Below are 21,476 nucleotides of genomic sequence, written 5' to 3' on the forward strand. Positions count from 1 at the left end.
TAAACTTGAAAATGTCTCAAAATGACCAGTACTGTCCTTTACAAAGGAAGTGTGGCCAAACAGAGTCTCACAAATCCCATCTTTGGTGTGGAGTCCTCATTTGGGGTGTCAAACAGTTCTGCAAAGTTTCAGCTCCATTGGAGAAACTTTGCAATGTAGAGTTGTTCCAACTCTTCTCTGGACACAGAGGGTTTTGGGCTCATTAGGTGCTTTTCCCCACCTTGGATCAAGGTGAGATTTTAGGTGAGCACCTAATATGGCTTGGGAGGGCTCCTGTAATTTTATGGGATTTTACTGAGATAATTTCCTTTGGAAACATCTCAAAAAGCTAAAACAAACAGAAATGGTTTTCAGGGTTTTACTCAAATAATATTAATATAAAATAGGGTTTAAAATCATATATATGGAAAATATATGTCCTTGTGAACTTCCAAGAATTTACTCAGAATTTTCTAAGGCAGGAAAGCAATTCCCCTTGTGGGAATATCAGTACTGGCCTTAGAGCAGACATAGATATAAAATAGGAAAATAATATTTTAAATCACCAATTAATGTTTTTAATGAATGAAAGTAATATTTGGATTAGTTCACCAACTTTGGTTGGAAGTGCCACTTGGCTTCATGAGCCAGTAGTGTATCCCAACATGGTGAAGGTGATCTTGAAATAAAGGAGAAAGGGTTTTTGAAGAAAGCAAAATAATAAGTTTTCATGGGTCTGAGTCATCAAACAAACAAGCATTCACTCATACAAGGGTTCACATTGCACTCACAACATTATTTGAAAAAGTTTTAACAAGCTCTGATTTTTGCAACATAAAATACTTGTGGTGAAAAACAGGGTGTGACAGACCTATCCCTCTTACAAGAATCTCGTCCCCGAGATTCCTAAGCTAAGTGTTAAATAGCTCGGGAAATTCTGATCGGAGATGGTCTTCACGTTCCCACATGGCTTCTGCTTCGGTATGGTTGCTCCACTGAACATTGAAAAACTTGATGGTGCGGCTTCTGGTGCAACGTTCGGCTTCATCCAAAATGCGGATCGGTCTCTCGCGGTAGGTAAGATCCGGTTGAAGGTCAATAGCTTGATGATCAATGTCCTTGTAAAGATCGGGACGGTTCGGCACTTGCAAACACTTCCGGAGCTGTGACATGTGGAACACATTGTGCACACCCGAAAGCTCAGGAGGTAGCTCCAACTGATAAGTTACTTCCCCGCGCCTTGCCGTGATCTTGAAGGGTCCAATGAACCTTGGAGCTAGCTTCCCCTTGACGTGGAAACGCTTGGTCCCCTTGAGAGGCGTGACTCGCAAGTACACCTGGTCTCCGGGAACAAACTCCATGTTTCTGCGGCGAGGGTCCGCATAACTTTTCTGCCTTGACTTAACTGCCTCTAAGTTTTCTCGGACAAGCTGAACCTTGTCCCCTGCTTCCTGCAGTGCTTCTTGTCCGAAAACTAGTCCTTCACCGGTTTCGGACCAATTGAGCGGGGTGCGGCACTTCCGCCCATATAACGCTTCGAATGGGGCCATTTGAAGACTGGACTGGTAGTTGTTGTTGTAAGAAAACTCAGCAAACGGCAGTCAGTCTTCCCACTTGGCACCATGAGCCAAAACACATGCGCGGAGCATGTCCTCAAGTATCTGGTTTACTCTCTCGGTCTGTCCGCCCGTTTGCGGGTGGAAAGCCGTACTGAAGGAGAGTTTGGTTCCGAGAGCTTCCTGAAACTTCTTCCAGAATCTTGAGGTGAATTGCGTGCCGCGGTCGGACATGATCTCTTTGGGAACTCCATGGAGACTCACCACTCGATGAATGTACAGACTCGCCAGCTGGCTGCCATCGTAGGTGGTGTTAACGGGGATGAAATGGGCCACCTTGGTCAAATGATCGACTATGACCCAAATGGAATTATGACCCTTATTCGACCGGGGCAACCCGGTGATGAAGTCCATGCCGACTTTATCCCACTTCCATTCCGGCACTTGAGCAGGTTGCAGTAATCCAGCAGGTCGCTGGTGTTTTGCCTTGACTCGCTGACATACATCGCAGCGACATAGGAGCCAATTTCCCTCTTCATACCATGCCACCAGAATCGTTCTCGGATGTCTTGGTACATCTTGGTACCACCTGGACGGATAGAGTACGGTGTGTCATGAGCCTCTTGCAGGATCAAGTCCTTAAGTTCGGCCTTGTTAGGTACGCATAAGCGCTTCCCGTACCACACTACTCCTTGCTCATCAATCGAGAATCTTGGGGCTCTGCCTTCTCGCACCTTCCTCTTGAGGCCTTTGATACTCTTGTGCCCCTTCTAGGCTTCCTTGATGTCGTCTGCCAGAGTAGGCTTGACTTCGAGGTTGTCCAGGTACCCTGGTTCGACTATCTCAATCCGAAGCCCTCCATCTCTTCATACAAGACGGGTAACCTTTCCTTGAGCATGACGTTCAAGGAGCCTGCCTTCCGGCTCAAGGCATCGGCTACCACGTTCGCCTTGCCGGGATGGTACTGAATGCTGAGGTCGTAATCCTTGATTAACTCAAGCCATCTTCGCTGTCTCATATTCAGCTCCCTTTGAGTGAAGATATATTTCAGACTTTTGTGGTCTGTATATATCTCACATCCCTTTCCCAGAAGGTAATGTCGCCACGTCTTCAGAGCATTCACTACAACTGCTAGCTCGAGATCATGGGTGGCGTAGTTCTCCTCATGCGGTCGCAGTTGCCGTGACAAGTACGCCACGACCCTGCCATCTTGCATCAGGACTCACACCGAGCCCGGTTCCAGAGGCATCACAATATATCACGAATTCCTTGTTGATGTCTGGGGTAGCCAATACCGGGGCGGTAGTTAGCCTCTTCTTCAACCCCTGGAAGCTTGCTTCACACGCCGGTGTCCACTCGAACTTCCGGCCTTTCCTCAAGAGCTGAGTCATAGGTCGGGCGATGCTGGAGAATCCTTCGACAAACTTGCGGTAGTATCCCGCGAGCCCGAGGAAACTCCTAACATCCTTCACGTCCTTTGGTGATTCCCAGTTGGTCGCTGTAGTAATCTTGGACTGATCTACGGCCAAACCGCGTGCCGTCAGGGTATGACCCAGAAATCCAACTTCGTTCAGCCAGAAGTGACACTTGCTGAATTTGGCACAAAGTTGATGCCCTCGAAGCTTTCCCAGAACTAGCCTCAGGTGTTGCTCATGCTCCTCTTCGGACTTGGAGAAGATTAATATGTCATCGATGAACACGACGACAAACTTGTCCAAATATTCCATGAAGACCTTGTTCATGAGGTACATGAAGTAGGCTTGGGCATTAGTCAAACCGAAGGGCATGACAGTGCATTCATATAGACCGTACCGGGTCACGAATGCAGTCTTGGGTATATCTTCGGGTCGGATCTTCAACTGGTAGTATCCCGATCGAAGATCGATCTTGGAAAATACCCGGGCCCCGTTTAACTGGTCAAACTGGTCTTCGATCTTGGGGAGCGGGTACTTGTTCTTAATTGTGACTTCATTAAGAGAACGGTAGTGGACGCAGAGTCGAATGTTACCATCCTTCTTTGAAACAAATAGAATAGGTGATCCCCAAGGTGATGCACTCGGACGGATGAACCCTTTCCTAAGTTGCTCATCCAGCTGCTTCTTCAGCTCTGCCAGCTCTTCGGAACCCATCCTGTAAGGCTTTCTATATATAGGCCTTGATCCGGGCATGAGCTCTATGATGAACTCGATGTCTCGGTCAGGAGGCATTCCGGGTAGCTCGTCAGGAAAGACGTCCGGGTATTCACAGACTATAGGCACTTGATCAAGCTCTATCTCGGATAGACTGTTGACTCGACATGCGTGAGCCGATACTGGCTCGGAGACAAACTTGACCTTGACCCCTTGGTTGCTTATCATGGTAATGGCCCTGTTGGCACAGTCCAAAAGGCTCTAGTGCTTGGCCAACCAATCCATGCCAAGGATTACTTCTACACCTTGCGATATAAGCACAATGAGGTCTGCCAAGAAACTCGTCCCATTGATAACTATCTCGACCCCTCTACACCCTAGGTTGGTCCTCAATACTGCTCCCGGCGTTTGAATTGCCATCTGCCCATGGAGTAAAGTGGGTTTTAAACCGCACTTCTCCACAAACCCTTGAGTAACAAAAGAATGCGAGGCACCACAATCAAACAACACTGTTGTTGGAGTTGAGTTGACGCGGAACACACCCAGAATGCAGTCCGGGTCTTCCTGTGCTTCTTCTGCAGTGATGTGATTGATCCGGCCCCTGCCATTGTACTGTTGGTTGCGGGGGGCCTGGTTCCTTCCTGGTGCACCTTGACCGGGGTTGGGTGCATTGGGACGTGGTGCGTCGGGCTTCTTGTTGGGGCACTGCCTGGAATAGTGCCTAGTCTGACCACAGCCAAAGCAGGTGACTTGCCCCAGAGGGTTGGTCTTGACTCCACTGTTGTTCGGCGGGTTGACTACTGGCTTGGGTTGTTGCTGAGGCTGATAATTCTGGTGGAACACCAGATACTTGTACTGCTGCTGCTGAAAGTTGGGTCTTGCAGGTGCTGACTGCCATGGTCTTGGTCTTGCGTTACTGGGTCCTCCACTGCCTATCAGTTTGCGCTTGCGGGTGTCGTCCATCGCACGACGCTTGTCTTCCAGCATAAGCGCCTTGTTAACCAGCTCGCTGAAAGTCTGGCAGTCGCAAACCACCAGCTGGTATTGCAGGGACTGCTGTAACCTTTCCATGAAGCATTCCACCTTAGCGGCCTCATTGTTAACATCTTCAGGCGCGTACCTCGACAAGAGGTTAAACTTCTGCAGGTACTCCTTAACAGTTCCACTGCCCAGCCTCAAGGCTCGGAATTCCCGCTTCTTAATGGTCATCGGTCCAGGTGGAATGTGAGCCGCGCGTAATCCTTCCTTGAACATCTCCCAAGTGATGACTTGCCCTATCCCCATGATCTGGAATCCATCCCACCATGCCCTGGCGGTGCCTCCGAGATAGTGAGAAGCATAAAGGACCTTCTCATGATCGTCGGTGCACTTGACCAGCGCAAGGAGGTCTTCAATGGTGCGAATCCAGTCATCGGCGTCCAGGGGTTCAGTCGACTCCGTGAATAGGGGAGGCGTAGTCCGCATGAACTCAGAAAGAGTAGAGCGACCACCGCCATTCTCATTCCGCAGGGGGTTGTCCACCAGGACTTGAGTCAACTGCTGGATAGCGGCATTGCTGGCTTGACGCTCCTCCCGAAGAGCTTGAAGGAACTGAGCCATCGTCAAGTTCTCAGGAGGAGGTGGTGGCAGAAGGTCTCCAGGCTGCTCGTGGTGACCTCCAGCGTGAGCTTCTCCTTCGGTTCCCTGCGGCGTCCCTGAGGAGCCGGCGCCGGGGTTGCCGAAGGTGCTGTTGCGGGTTGCGTTCACCATCCTGTCATAGAAACAGACAGGTCAAAATGCCACCTTCCTCGGGAATACAAGGATTCGTTCCTAGTAAGAGGGGGTCCAATACATGCATGTGCCAAGTTTTCAAAACCAAAGTTTTTGACAAACTGGAAATTGCATTCAAAACAAGTAGGTGATGTAGTCACTTACAGGCTGCCTACGACAATAGGTGACTTACATCAAGCACACATACGCAAATTAGAAACGGATACACGGATACCCTATGCTCGGGGTACTCCTAATTGCCTACGCTAAATCCTACGCGGCGGACTGCTCGGTCTCAAAGGCGGACTCAACAGGATCCTCATCTTCATCAACATCTTCTTCCTTTATAGGAGTGGAAGAAAGAATCCGCACATCACGACGTCTCTTGGGCGAGGCAGCGAAGATCTTAGTGTACTCTTCCGCTGTCAGGCGGCGACTCCGAAGAGTGACTGCCTGGATGGGTAACACACCACCCCTAGTGGCAACAGCTGTCCTCCCTTCAGGTGCGCCTGCCTTCTTTACTTTGCGGTTCTGCATCTTCTCAGTGTGGAGCAGGCCCTTGACTAGGTGCAGCTCTTGGCGAATCTTGACTGATTCCTTAACCAGGAAGTGTGTCAGGGTGTCCGACGAGAGACTGAAGTAGGTCTGAAACCTTAATGGCATTCCATCCTTCGTGGCTGGGGTGAGTGTCCAACTCCCATCCACTCCTTCCTTAATGAAAGGTAGGTAACGAGTGACAGGATCATTAGCCATCTTAGGGAGGATGCTGCGGAGATGCACGAGCGCCTCTCGTGCAGCTGCCTCTACTGCCAACATCAGCTCTCCCATCTGTGGTCCTTCGAAGAACCAACTAGACAGGGAGCCATTAGCCTTCACTATCACGTCCATGTGATATTCCTTGGTGTCGGTGTTGACCCAGTGCTCGTGGTAGAGGAAGATGGGCGTGCGTCGTACGTGGCACTTCTCGAGACAATCCACCAGGAGTAGTGGAAAGCCGGTCTCCAGAAGCGTCTCAGGTACGGCAGCCATCTACAAGGCATAGGAGAGAAGTCAGAAGGTTGTATGTGCAAAAGTCTTGTGCAAGGCAAGCGTTCTAACGTTCTCGGTTAATGTCCATGCTATCTAAGGCTTCCTATAGTCAGGATGGCTCTGATACCAGTTCTGTGGGGACCCCGACTAGCAAGTCGAGTTCGCCGTGCCCAGTGACCCCAAGGATCAATGTTCACTGAACACAGATACTGAATAATAGAGTCTTACATCCAAGTACCGAAATTATTACATCGAACGACCAAAAGGTCGGGTTCAAGAGCAAGGCCTAAAGCCAAATTAAACGGATACATCGAGTAGCGGAAACTCGTAAGGGCTAAGCGGTGCCCATGCCATCAAGCCTACACCGAGAGGCATTCTGACTTGGAAGCGTCCTAGATCGCAGGTTCGTCTCCGATGGCGTACTCATCGCCAAACTCCGGTCCTTCCATGTCTGGTCAATAATATAACAAGTGGCAAGCCAATGAGTACTTTGAATGTACTTGCAAACAACCCATGATATGAATATATATATGGTAAAGAATAACAGTAACATGTATCTTTAGTGGAATGCAATGTGGTGGTATGATCAGTTATATGCAACAAGTTAAAGAATTACTCTTAAGAACAGGTTACAGATACCAACATATCTGCTAGGGGTTGAACACTCCGGGTTCACCCTAAATGCCAAGTCATCGGACTTGTCATAACCTCAATGTATTAATGAGGGCTAAACCATCCAGGTTTACCCTATATGTCAAGTCATCTAACTTGATCATATTATAGTGATTATCATAACAACACCTTTTTAACACCACACACACACACTTTTGGTTTATGCGGAAACACTGGACGTAGTTTAAGCAGCACCACCCAACTGTCCTTGACCATGGACACGGCTATTCGAATAGTTTACACTCTGCAGAGGTAGTACGCTGGACCCACGAGAAACGGGAAACTTCCGTGTCATCCACGACTCGCGGTATATCACATATGCCCGAGGTAAGTACCCGATCATCATCTTTCCCCTGATGATACTAGACAAAGAGGTCCACTCGATTGGTACCCAGCCCACATGTTGTACGTCTTACGAACACCGACTCTGGACCGTAACAACCATGCAGGGACCAACGGTGTGCCTGGAACTCATAATAATGGCATAGTCGTCCTACCTGGCACGACCCCATCACGAGAGTGACACCGATCACTCCCGCCACTAGTAATGTGGCTCTTTGCTAGTACCGACCAGAGTAATCAACAAAGCCCCGTCCCACAAAAGGGGTATCGTGGCCGTACTGGTAAGATTGGGACGGTCGACACATCATAAATCTAATCCCATTTCCGAAACCATACTCACACCAAAACACCGGTGCATCACTTCACCAAAAGTGATCACCAACTCATCATCACCCTCGGGCATTAGTGGCACCCGACGGGGTTTTCATAAACTCTTTATTTAACACATCATCATGCTTGTGATAATATGCTCTATCATTACTTGTCAACATGGTATTAACATGACCCTCACGGGGTAGGGTCAAGCTCAATGCAATGATCTTACTTTACTAGTCAACATGACAGTAGCATGATCCTCGTAGATGGTAGGGTCAACTCATCATGTTTGTGCTCCGAGGAGCCATGTGAATATCATTATCAACATGCAAGGGCTTTGAAGAAGCCCCTGGTGCCATCACATCAATGAGGAACCGGCATCGTGATCACATGCAACGGGAAAAATACTTGCTATTCTAGCATGGATCATTTCATATGCTTAAGTCATGGTCAAAGGGCTGCTTGCCTTGGTCAGCTAGGTATCCGGGGTCTTCGAGGTCTTCCGCTCCGGATCCTTCGTCACTCGGTAACTCTACCGTCGAGAAAGGAATAAATAAATACTAGCTCTCACTAAAACAGATCACAAAGTGCTTTTAAAAATGTTGCAAGGCTTGAATAAATTCAGTTTATTATTTTGGAAAATGTTTCCTATAGTTTTATTAGCTAAGCATATTTATTTAAAAGCAAACAGAAGCAAACAAGTGCTTTTTAATATCATTTTAATATATCAAAAAAGTTTCTGTTTTTGATAAATGTCAACTATTACAGAATCAAATACTACTCATTTTTAGAAAATTACTGGTGGAAGAATTATATTTTTCTACTGGCTAAATCTTTTTATAAAAATCATTTAAGTTACTGGATTAAAATAAAAGGAAAAGGCTAGGGGAACAGATCCAGCCGGCCCAGCCAGCAGGCCTGGCCACCAGGCGCGCGCGGGCGAGGTTCAAACCTGACCTGCGGGCCCCTGGGGTCAGCGTCAGCGGCTGCGCGCACTGGCTGCCCCAGGACAATGACAGGTGGGCTCCACCTGTCGGGTCCTTCTCGTACCTCCAGCCAGAGAGGTGGAGATGGACGCCGGCGAGGCTGCCGTTGTCCTCAGGCCAATCTAGGAACGGGAACGGGTCCCTCATGCCTCCGCCTACCTGCTCGTGGTCGGGACGTCACCGGAGGTGGTCTTGGTCGCCGACGACGAGGTGCCCGTGGCGGAAGGGTTTCGGGTTGGTGTTGAACTAGGGGCTAGGGGCACGGATTCGCTCGGGGAAGTTAGTGGAAATGTTCCTGGTGTCAAGGGGAGTGTAATGGGAGGTCGGGCAGCGCAGGAGCCGACGTGTAACCGGAGATCGACCGGAGCTCCGAGGCGGAGGGGCCTCGGTCGATCTCGAGCACCGGGGCTCTGCGAGCTCGATTGGGTGGCTAGGGAGTGTCTACTGGTTGTGTTGAAGCTGCTTGGAGGGTGCTGGGGTGCCCGGGGGGACCTATTTATAGGCCAACGACGGTGACCCGACTCGGGCGCGCCGGTGACTCACCGTGGCGCGCGTGCGAGCACAGTGAGGTGCTGGCCGCGAAACCACGGGTTCGGGACATGGTCTAGGACCTCCTGGTGCAACGGCCGCAGAGGGAAAGCGAGTGGGGTCGAGCCGCAGCGACCGTGCATGCTCGGCCGCGTCGGGCGCTTACGGGCACGTGTCGCCTGAGCTCTTGCGCGAGGGGAGAGGGTCCCTGGGGTAGCTTTGCACTGAATGGTTGTCGGGGGAGCGTTTGGACATATCTAGGGAGGTTGGGACCCGCCGGAGCATCGTCCCCTTGCTGGTGGCTCTCTACAGCGCGCCCAGAGCGCAGTTTTGGTATGCCACGGCATGCTGGCTCGCTCTGGGGCACTTGGCACGTGTCCTCCATGTCCTGAGTGTTGCTGGGAGTGTGCCTAGCCGTTGAGGTTTAGTGGGAGCTCGAGCTGGTCAAGGGAGCAAGGAACACTAGTGTTGCTAGTACTGCCCTGCGGCTCAAATTGGAGTTCTTGTCACTTGTGCTTGGAGTTGGGGAGGGGCTGATTGATTGGGTGTTCACGGTGTTCTGGTGCTCTAACCCACCAAGTTTGGGGCCTTGACATTGGGTAAAACAGTGGCTAGGAGGGTTTTTACCTTCCTGTCAGTAGGTGTTCGACAGTGACTTGGGGTGCTTCCACTCCACCACTGGAAATGAAACTTAAAAGGTTTGGTCTTGGGGTAAAAACATGGGGTTCCACCAAATCTGAGCTCCATTGAACAAGTTTGGCTTTGTAAACTTGAAAATGTCTCAAAATGACCAGTACTGTCCTTTACAAAGGAAGTGTGGCCAAACAGAGTCTCACAAATCCCATCTTTGGTGTGGAGTCCTCATTTGGGGTGTCAAACAGTTCTGCAAAGTTTCAGCTCCATTGGAGAAACTTTGCAATGTAGAGTTGTTCCAACTCTTCTCTGGACAGAGAGGGTTTTGGGCTCATTAGGTGCACTTCCCCACCTTGGATCAAGGTGAGATTTTAGGTGAGCACCTAATATTGCTTGGGAGGGCTCCTGTAATTTTATGGGATTTTACTGAGATAATTTCCTTTGGAAACATCTCAAAAAGCTAAAACAGACAGAAATGGTTTTCAGGGTTTTACTCAAATAATATTAAATAGGGTTGAAAATCTTATATATGGAAAATATATGTCCTTCTGAGCTTCCATAAATTTACTCAGAATTTTCTAAGGCAGGAAAGCAATTCCCCTTGTGGGAATATCATTACTGGCCTTAGAAAGAGACATAGATATAAAATTGGAAAATAATATTTTAAATCACCAATTAATGTTTTTAATGAATGAAAGTAATATTTGGATTAGATCACCAACTTTGGTTGGAAGTGCCACTTGGCTTCATGAGCCAGTAGTGTATCCCAACATGGTGAAGGTGATCTTGAAATAAAGGAAAAAGGGTTTTTGAAGAAAGCAAAATAATAAGTTTTCATGGGTTTGAGTCATCAAACAAACAAGCATTCACTCATACAAGGGTTCACATTGCACTCACAACATTATTTGATTTTTTTTAACAAGCTCTGATTTTTGCAACATAAAATACTTGTGGTGAAAAACAGGGTGTGACACGAACAGAAAGCAAGCGAGAGAAAGGGGCGAACGAAAAAGGCAAATGAAAAAGGCAAATTGGTGAAGTTGGGGAGAGGAAAGCGAGAGGCAACTCGCAAACAAAGTAAATGCAAGAGATGAGTTTGCGACACCTACTTGGATGAGTTCTTGACTTGATCCTCCCTGGCAACGGCGCCAGAAATTCTTCTGCTACGGCAACAGACAACAACGCCAAAAATTGACACGTTGACGGAGACTGGGCTTGCATTGGTTTTTCCCTTGAAGAGGAAAGGGTGATGCAGCACAGGAGCAATAAGTATTTCCCTCAGGTTGAGAACCAAGGTATCGATCCAGAAGGAGGGTCTCATCAAGTCCAGAGTACCTGCGCAAACACAGACTAGCTTGCACCCAACGCTTCAAAGGGGTTGTCAATCCCTTCAAGATTGTTTGCAAAGTGAGATATGAAGGCGGAAAGTGCAACGAAGTAAAAAGTGTAAGGCTGAAAATATGGTGTGGAGTAGACCCGGGGCCCATAGTGTTCACTAGAGGCTTCTCTCGAAATAGCAAGTATTACGGTGGGTGAACAAATTACTGTCGAGCAATTGATAGAGCCGCGCAAAGTCATGACGATATCTAAGGCAATGATCATACATATAGGCATCACGTCCGAGACAAGTAGACCGATACATTCTGCATCTACTACTATTACTCCACACATCGACCTCTATCCAGCATGCATTTAGTGTATTGAGTTCATGATGAACAGAGTAATGCCTCAAGCAAGATGACATGATGTAGAGGGATAATCTCAAACTAATGATGAAAAGCCCATCTTTTTACCCTTGATGGCAACAAGATGATGCGTGCCTCGCTACCCCTTCGGTCACTGGGTGAGGTCACCGCACGGTATCAACCCAAAACCAAGCACTTCTCCCATTGCAAGAATCATAGATCTAGTTGGCCAGACAGAACCCACAACTCGAAGAGAATTACAAGGATATGAAATCATGCATAAGAGAGATCAGAAGAAACTCAAATAAGATTCATAGAAAATCTGATCATAAATCCACAATTCATCGGATCTCGACAAACACACCGCAAAAGAAGATTACATCGGATAGATCTCCACGAAGATCATGGAGAACTTTGTATTGAAGGTCCAAGAGAGAGAAGAAGCCATCTAGTTACTAGCTATGGACCCGTAGGTCTATGGTAAACTACTCACGCATCATCGGAGCGGTCATGGTGTTGATGAAGAAGCCCTCCGTGTTCGGATCCCCCCTCCGACAGGGCACCAGAACGTGCCCCAGATGGGATCCTGCGGAGACAGAAGCTTGCGGCGGCGGATAAGTACTTTCGATGATCTCCTGATTTTTTTGGGATTTTTAGGGAATATATAGGCGCAACCCCTGGGGCAAAGGGTGTCTAGGGGGCCCACAAGCCTGTGGACCGCGGCCTCCCCCCTGGCCGCGGGGTGAGGGCTTGTGGGGCCCTTGGGGCCCCCTTGCCTTGGCTCTCAAGTCTATTGATCTTCTTCCGTTACGGAAAAATTCTTTTCGGGTATTTTATTCCGTTTGGACTCCGTTGCAAAATCTATTCTGAAAGGGGTCAAAAATATGGAAAACAGGAACTGGCACTTGGCACTGAGTTAATAAGTTAGTCCAAAAAATATATAAAAGGCATGCAAAACATCCAAAGTCTGACAAGATAATAGCATGAAACCATGAAAAATTATAGATACGTTGGAGATGTGTCAGCTACCATCAAATCAAAATCAAGAACGGGGAGATCCAAGAATGGCCTTTGTCACTCGTTATGGCCAATATGAGTACACCGTCATGTCCTTCGGTTTAACCAATGACCGAGCCACTTTCTCTCGCTTGATGGATTCGATCTTAATGGAGTATTTGGATAAATTCGTCGTGGTTTACCTCGATGATATACTCACTTACTCAAAGAACGAACAGGAACATGCTGAGCATCTAAGGCTCGTATTGATGAAACTTCGAGAGCACCGCCTTTATGCCAAGTTCTCTAAATGTGAATTGTGGTTTCCGGAAGTGACCTATCTAGGCCACGTAATCTCTGGTAAGGGTATTGCTATCAATCTCAAGAGAGTTCAAGCTGTCGTTGATTGGACTCAACCTGAACCGGTTAAGCAATTTAGGAGTTTTCTTGGTCTAGTGAGCTATTGTCGGCGCTTTGTCGAGAATTTCTCCAAGGTTGCGAAGACTTTAATTGAACTCCTCAAGAAATATAAAAAGTTAGAGTGGACCCCTCAATGCGTGCACAGTTTTAAGAACTAAAAAGACGCCTCACTTCTGCACTCGTATTGGTACCACCAGATTTTTCTAAGGACTTTGTTATCTATTGCGACGCTTCACGAAAAGTATTAGGTTGCATTCTCATGCATGATCATCATGTGATTGCATACGCATCTCGACAGTAGCGCCCACATGAGGATAGTTATCCAACACATGATCTAGAGCTTTTAGCTGTAGTCCATGCATTGAAAACCTAGCGACATTACCTTCTGGGTAATCGTTGCGAAATTTACACTAATCACCAAAGTCTGAAATACATCTTCACCCAACCGTATTTGAATCTTAGGCAAAGATGATGGTTCGAGTTGATCACAGATTATGAATTAGAGATAACTTACACCTCGGGGAAAGCCAATGTCATGGCTGATGTACTAAGTCGTAAGTCTTACAGTAACAATCTGATGTTACAACAAAGGCAACCACTTCTCCACAAGGAATTTTGGAAGCTAAACCTTCGCATTGTTCCTCAAGGATTCCTTTCCACCTTGGTGGAGAAACATGTGCTTAAGGATCAAATCATAGTTGTGCAGAGTTATGATAAGGGTATATCCCAAATCAAGGAGAACATCGGTAGTGGAAACAATAAATATTTCTCCATGGATGATCAAGGTGTTGTGTTCTTTCAGAACCTTTTGGTGGTTCATAAGAGCAAACGTCTGCGGCAGTTGATACTTAAGGAGGCTCATGAATCTCCTCTCACGATTCATCCTGGTAGTACCAAGATGTATCAGGACCTACACCACAAGTTCTGGTGGACTAGGATGAAGAGAGAAATTGCTCAGTTCATTGCAAACTGTGATGTTTGTCGTCGTGTTAAAGCAAAACATCAAAGGCCAGTTGGCACCCTTCAACCTTTAGCAATTCCTGAATGGAAATGGGATAAAGTCGGTATGGATTTCATCACCGAATTTCCGAGGACCAAGAAAGGGAATAATGCTATCTTTGTGGTCATTGACCGTCTTTTTGAAGTGGCTCATTTTCTTCCTGTTTGAGAGAGTATAACAGCTAGCCAGCTAGCGGAGTTATATATTTCTCGAATAGTGTCTCTTCATGGTGTTCCTTTGGCGATTCACTCAGACCGTGGAAGTATTTTTACTTCTCGGTTCTGGGAAAGCTTCAAAATTCTACGGGGAGTCATCTCTCCTTTAGCACTGCTTTCCAGCCTCAATCAAGTGGTCAAGTAGAACGAGTTAATCAAATCTTGGAAGATATGCTTAGAGCTTGTGTTATATCCTTCGGCTTGAATTGGGAGAAATGCCTTACGTTCGCCGAATTTGCTTATGGCAATAGTTATCAATCAAGCTTAGACAAAGCTCCTTTTGAAGTTCTGTATGGACGAAGGTGTCGAACACCTCTTAACTCATTAGAAACCAGAGAGAGGCAACTCTTTTGTCTGGAGATGATTCACGAGGCAAAAGAGCAAGTTCGCAATATTCGTAAAACGTTGAAAATAGCCCAATCTCGTCAAAAGAGGCAACACAATCATCATCATAAGGCTGTGACCTTTGAAGTTGACGAGAAGGCTTACCTTCGGGTTACACCTATGATGGGTACCCATCGATTCGGTATCAAGGACAAATTGGCTCCTCGTTACATTGGCCCCTTTCACATTCTTGCCAAACAAGGAGTGGTTGCCTACCATTTGGAACTCCCTCCGCAACTTTGCAAGGTTCATGATGTTTGCCACGTCTCGCAACTCTGGCGTTGCTTCTCGGATCCTATCCGTGAAGTGGACCACGAAACGCTTGATCTCCAAGATAACCTTTCGTACCACTCAACGTATTCTTGATCAAGCTGAGCGTACCACATAATGTTGAAACATCAAGTTTCTCAAAGTTTAGTGGTCAAATCATTCTGAAAATGAAGCTAGCTAGAAAGGGAGGACCGTCTCCGACTTGAGTACCCCACGCTCCTCGAGTCGACCTGTAAATCTCGGGACGAGATTCTTTTGAATGGGAGTGAGTTGTCACATCGCTAGTCTTTCACTTGCATTGTGCTAGCATGTGTGTTGCATCATGTTTAAATTTTTGTTTATTTGGAATGGGGACTAACAAAACCCTAGCACTTCATTGATTAAAACAATTCCAAATAGTGGTGATTTCAATGAATCCAAAATGGCCTCAAAAAATGTTCACCATGTCACATAAATGTTGGCAACAACATATCAGAGGCGGATTATAGTTTTAAAACATTTTGGGAATTTTAAATAATCTAGATAAGCCACTAAAAATATCAAATATAAGCATTATAAATATTTTAGTTATCTCCAAAAATGCTAAAACTTACTGTGGAGCTTGGGAATAATCCAATTTCACTCCATAATTATTTTTAGGGTTCTTGAATTAAGTATTTGTGCCAAACAAAAATAAACAAAGGTAAAAAAATAGAAAAATAGAACAAAATAAAAAAAGAGAGGAAAGAGGGCTCACGTGAATCCCAACATCTGGCCGGCCCATCTAGCCCATATGCCAGTCTTCTTCAACCTCTCCGAGGAGGCACATGAGAAGAGGGACACGACGAGCTGGCCGGGAGCCACGCTCCCGGTGCCTGCTCGTCGCGCTGGTGAGCGGGATAAGCTTCCCACTGCCGTGTGGATCGAGCCCTCCTCGCCATTCGCCCCCTTCGCTCTCCTTCCTCCTTTGCCCCCATGGCTGCAATTCGAGCTCGCCGTCGCTAGCGCAGCCCAGCCCTCTCCCTCGACTCCTAACATCCCATTGGCTCTGCCTCGAGGTGCTGCTGCTCCTCGCCAAGCCACGCATCACCGGAAGCCCTCCATCGCCTTCCGCAGTCGTCTTCCACCTCAGCTCACTGAAGCTCTCCGCCATAAATTCGCCGCCACCAAGCCGTCCCTGAGCTCTCTTCTAACACCACTGCAACCATTGTGAGATTGCGGACCTTTCCCCCTTCCCTCATAGTCGATCGCTAGCCGTATCCCCTGTTTTGCTCGAGCCCGAAACTCCTTGCCGCCGGCGATGGGGCTGCCATATACACGGCTGCATAAGCTCAAACGTGAGCACGTAGGCGTGCTCAGGAGGATTTGAGGAGCCCGTAGATGCCGTTGGTTTCTCCCTAGCTAGTTGTGGCATCGATTTGATCGGCGCCCGAGTTCTGGCGTTTGCCAACGTCGTCGGCGTCGATGTTCCGGGCCACCTAAGCCCCTGGGATGTGTTCCTTTGGATGCGCGCGCGCGTGCTCTTCTGGTAGGTGCTATCCGCCGACCAAATGGTCGCCAAAGGTGGGTTTCCGACCCCCTCTGCCATGTTTGGGGTTGCGAGCGGCTCAATGCCGGCGAGCCCGACCGTTTTGACCACGGGGTTGACTCCCTTGGGTCACTCACAGGTGGCGCCCATCCCCTGGTTAATTTTGGGTTAGACTAATTAAACTAAATAATTTAATTAACCAATGATCCACTGAAAGTGGGCCCAACCCCCACTAATTTGGTTTAAAGTTAATTTTAACTCTTTAGTGTCAGGGTCACTTACCAGTGGACCCCACTAGTCAGGTTTGACCTCACAACGGCCAACCGACATGCTGATGTCATGCTAACGCAAGGCTGGCGCAGTAAAGGCAATTTAGATTTAATATTATTTTAGAAATTGTTTAAAACTTTGAAAAATCATAGAAAATAGTTTGTAACTTAGATTGAAATAAATTATATATGAAAAATTATTAGAAAAATCCAAGGGATCCATTGGTACTATTATCATGTATGATAGAACAAGTTATACATGCTCACCAGGTCAAATCAATTGAAGGGTATTTGAAAATACCTTATTTGAAGTGGAATTTGAACCTTTGATTCAAACCAACTTCAACGAATCTGTTGATAGGTGCATTAGCTCATTCAACATATTCTTGTCATGTCATGATCATGCATCATATTGTTGCACTTGCTGTGTATTGATTGTTATTTTGTTTGCATTGTAGTAGGCTCTGCTCCGCATGATACTTACGAGTATCAGAACGAAGGAGAGCTTCCCATTGCTGATCATCAAGGCAAGCACCCCTTTTGAACATTCCGATAAAATCCCATGTTCTTCCTCTTGCTCCCATTTAATGTGTTAGGATTCAACGTTTCAAATGCTACTTGTTTTGGTAGTTGAACCCATTTATTTGCATGACCTGTCATTGTCACAGTAAATAGCTAAACCAATCCCTAGCACACCTGGTAGATGCTTGAGCTATGATGTGCCTTACCCTGCTATGCTTGCTATGCTTAGAGTTGTGTGAGGCCTAATTCATCTGGATGATGAACTGGAGTGAATGAATGTGTTGTGGTGATGAAAGGTAAATGATGAACCTGATTTGGTAAAGGTATCAATGAGAGGCTGTGTAGGAGTACATGGTGGGTTGTCTCAATGGAACCGCTCTTAGGAACAAAGTTTCGTTTATGTGATCCAAAACTAGCTACTATCACACGTTGGGATACTTAATTGACCCTCTCGGCTTATTAATCGCCTAGTACTCTGTCGAGGAGTTGCAAGTAGTTTCTGGTGTTTGTAGCTTATGCTGGGGGCCGTGCATAGCGCTGACCTTAGGGATGGGCTATGACGCGGTAGGCAGTGGCATGGTGTACAAAGTGGCATGCGGATGGTGGGCTTGGGAACCCTACGAACATTGTTTGAGGCCGTAGCAGAAACTTTGGCCAGACTTTTATGCGGGTTCAGTCTCAAATTGACAATAAACATGGACTAGGTGTTAGCGTGGTTAACGGCCGTGGCCGACTCCCTCGCCGGGCTTCCGCTTTAAGGTTGTCGAGGTGCATGAGGTGCACATGGCGATAAGTGTCTAGAGCGTGTGTGAAGAAGTACACCCCTGCATGGTTATGATCTATTTGAATAGCTGCGTCCTAGGATATGGACTACTTGGAAATATATGTTGTTCATAAACAACTTCAATGGTTACTCATAAAAGTATCAAGACAAGTGTGAGTACCAAGGATGGCATTCTCGTAGGAAGATGAGAAAGGATCCATGGTAGTGTATTGTTGTGGAGATAGTGGACTCATGTACGACTTCTCAAACTTTTTCAAAATTACTCATAGTCATAGTACAGGTTAGACAAGAGTCAAAGCTGGCGTGCTGCTTGAAACCCCACAACTCCCCTTGTTGATACATGTGCGTGAGTAGATAGACCTGATTTGAAGTCTTGCTGAGTACTTTCATACTCATGTTTGCTTAGTAACTATTGTAGACGACACCCACGAACCATGAGGTGGGTTCTACCTAGATGTTGACGAGGCAGAGTAGCTGGTGTCCCAGCTACGATTCTGGACTCTTGGGAGGGTTGTACATAGTCAGATTGTGCACCTATTTTATGCTTTCATTGTCTGTACTCAGAGAGCCTTATGCTTCCGGTCGGTTTGTAAAACTTGCTTGTATAACTTGTCTGCTGGGTCATGAGACCCCTACATGTATGAACATATTATGCAAGGCTTTTCTGAGCCTTCTAAATAAATGTTGTGCTATTGTATGGTTATGTTGTGATGCTATTGTTGTATCTATGCATATCGGGCATGTCATGCGTACGTGTGATGTGCTGTGATATGTATGGTGTTCGACACCTAGTTGTGTGCCTTTGTTAGTACACTTTACATGCAAATGCCCCTTTGTGCTTCCAGTGAGCCTTGGTAGCTTGCTACTGCTCCGGACACATTGGTTGACCGACATGTATCCTTCTTTGCTACTGTGTCTGTCCCTTCGGGGAAATGTCACGCGGTGTAATGGAATTCATGTAGCTTGCTGCAACTCGTCTACACTCGCTGTTGACCGACACCTGCATTGCTGGGTTATGTATGCCTGCCTCTATACAGATGTGCCACTTGGGTTTATAGCTAGCTATGTCAACCTGGGTTCTTTGACTTTGGAATGGTAGCGACATATTGACATACGCGAGTCAAAATACGCAAACGGTCCCGTCCAAGGTAAGTCGGCAACCATGGGGATAACCGGGCGTGAGACCGCAAAGTGATTTGATGTGTTACTGGCTAGATTCTAATGGCTTAGGATCGGGGTCCCAACATGAGCCATGGGACCTTGGGTGCTACCAATTGTGGAACTATCTTGGTCGTTGTTAAGTTACTATATATATTCTTGTATCTCTAGTTACAGTACTCCTCCCTCCATAGTATTGTTTTATAATTGAGTAATTTAGTTTCAATGCTTTTCCCTATAAAATCAGTAACTTTAATGTGATAGTACAAAATACTATTTATAGTTTATAACTCTAACACTGAATGGCTGCTGAGAGATAATGCATAAATTTTTTGGGGATACATTTAGTGTGTCAATATAAATCTGGCCTGTTGTTTCCCCTGTAGTTGTGTATCAAATGGTGTTGTTGGCTCACGTGCATTTGCATCTTATGATCAATGTGATTAATCAAAGTTGGATTTTATGTATTCAACTGCTCGGCCGCAAATGCTGAAGTTCTTTCCTCGTTTTTGTTTCCATTTAGGTTATGATGTTTTTCTTGGAAATCTCAGTGGTTTGGTTTCAAGAGAGCATATGGATAAAAATCTTTGTTCCTCCAAGTAAGTTCTATTAGTTTAATTATGGTTGAGGTAATTTTTAACTCCTCTATATGGCAAATCAATTTGGTCAGAATACTCTCATGTCGCATGATCTTTCTCAATTCATGTTAGGTATTGGAAGTATTCTCTCAATGAGCATGGAACCAAAGATATGCCAGCAATAATCGAGGAAATTCACAAGATTAAAACTTCAGAACTTGGAAAGAGTCAGAATGTTATTGGAGAGGAAAGGGAAGATAAAAATGAAGACGTAAAGAATTCAGAAATACATACTTCAGAGGAAGATGTCACGGAAAGTCAACCTTATAAGTTTTGTGCTGTTTGCCATAGCCTGGGTGGTGCAGTTATGTTGATGTATGTGGTGACATCAAGGATTGCGCAGAAGCATGTCAGGTTGTCAAGATTGATCTTGCCTTCTCCTACCGGTTTTCTCGAGGATTCAAATGTGGTGTTCAACATGGTGGAGAAGATCATCTCATTTGTTGGTCGAGTACTTGCTCCACTTGTGCGTGGCCTATACATACCAACTCAATTCTTCTGGATGCTTCTGAAAAAATTAGCTAGGGATTTCCAAAACTATCCAGCTTTGGGTGGTCTCGTGCAAACCCTTATGGGGTACATTGTTGGTGGTCACAGTTCAAATTGGGTGGGAGTACTTGGGTTGCCTCACTACAATATGGATGACATGCCCGGTGTATTGTTTCATGTTGTACTCCATCTTGCATAGATAAAGAGGGCGAAAGGGTTCCAAATGTATGACTATGGAAGTGCCACGACTAACATGGAAGCATATGGAACACAAAAACCATTGGACCTAGAAGCTCAGTTCAATCTCATTGACATCCCCATGGAATTTGTTGCTGGGCAGAGAGAAAAAGTAATCTCACCAACCATGGTGAAGAAGCACATAAAGTTGATGCGGAAGGTTGGTGTCGAAGTTTCCTATAATGAATTCGAGTATGCTCATTTGAATTTCACATTTTCACACTGTGAAGAGCTTTTGTCCTATGTTATGTCCCGCCTAGTCTTAACAGTTGACACACGTAAAGGCTGCACCAAGCAGACCATTGTGCGACTAAGGAAGCCAAAGAAAACTAAGTTACATATATTGAGAAGGATTGTGCAATGGAGTATAGAGGCCAAGATGAAGAGATACCTGGTGAACCAAATGGGTATCACAAGTGATGCGAATATCTGAGTAGCTATTGTTGTACGTAGTTTTGTGCACAATTAGTATATACGACACACCGCTCTGTGCATACTTCTACACCATGTAGAAGAATATTTGAGGATGGGTAGTGCACGGTGAGGGAGTTCCATATTAAGGGGTCCTCAGGAAGTCGGGTTGTCCCTCATGGGTCGATCATATGGGCTACGTTATTGAAGAACCGGATTATCTGACGACTATGTGATCAGGATGGAAAGCTCCAAATATAGGCGTGCACTCTAAGACAAGATGACATGTTCGGCCCGTCTACTACCGATCTATGTCGGTAACATGTAACCCTAGGGGTCCTGGTGTCTACAAAAACCGGAGGCCCTTGTACGTAGAGGGGATTATCTCATCTAGGGTTAGCTCATACGATCTCGAGGTAGATCAACTGTGTAACCATTGTTCCCCATCAATATAATCAAGCAGGACGTAGGGTTTTACCTCCTCACGAGGGTCCCAACCTAGGTAAACATTGTGTTCCCTCTCTCCTGCAACCCATCGATCTAAGCTCCATAGTTCAGGACCCCCTACCCGAG

The 21,476-nt window shown here is 46.4% G+C and overlaps 1 pseudogene; it reads left to right on the forward strand.

Moving 5' to 3' along the window:
• Positions 1 to 15,660: 15,660 nt before the first annotated feature.
• On the forward strand, positions 15,661 to 20,912 carry LOC123441645 (annotated as a pseudogene).
• The last annotated feature ends 564 nt before the right edge of the window (positions 20,913 to 21,476 follow it).

This window comes from Hordeum vulgare, chromosome 3H, assembly GCF_904849725.1.
Source record: "Hordeum vulgare subsp. vulgare chromosome 3H, MorexV3_pseudomolecules_assembly, whole genome shotgun sequence".
NCBI lineage: Eukaryota > Viridiplantae > Streptophyta > Magnoliopsida > Poales > Poaceae > Hordeum > Hordeum vulgare.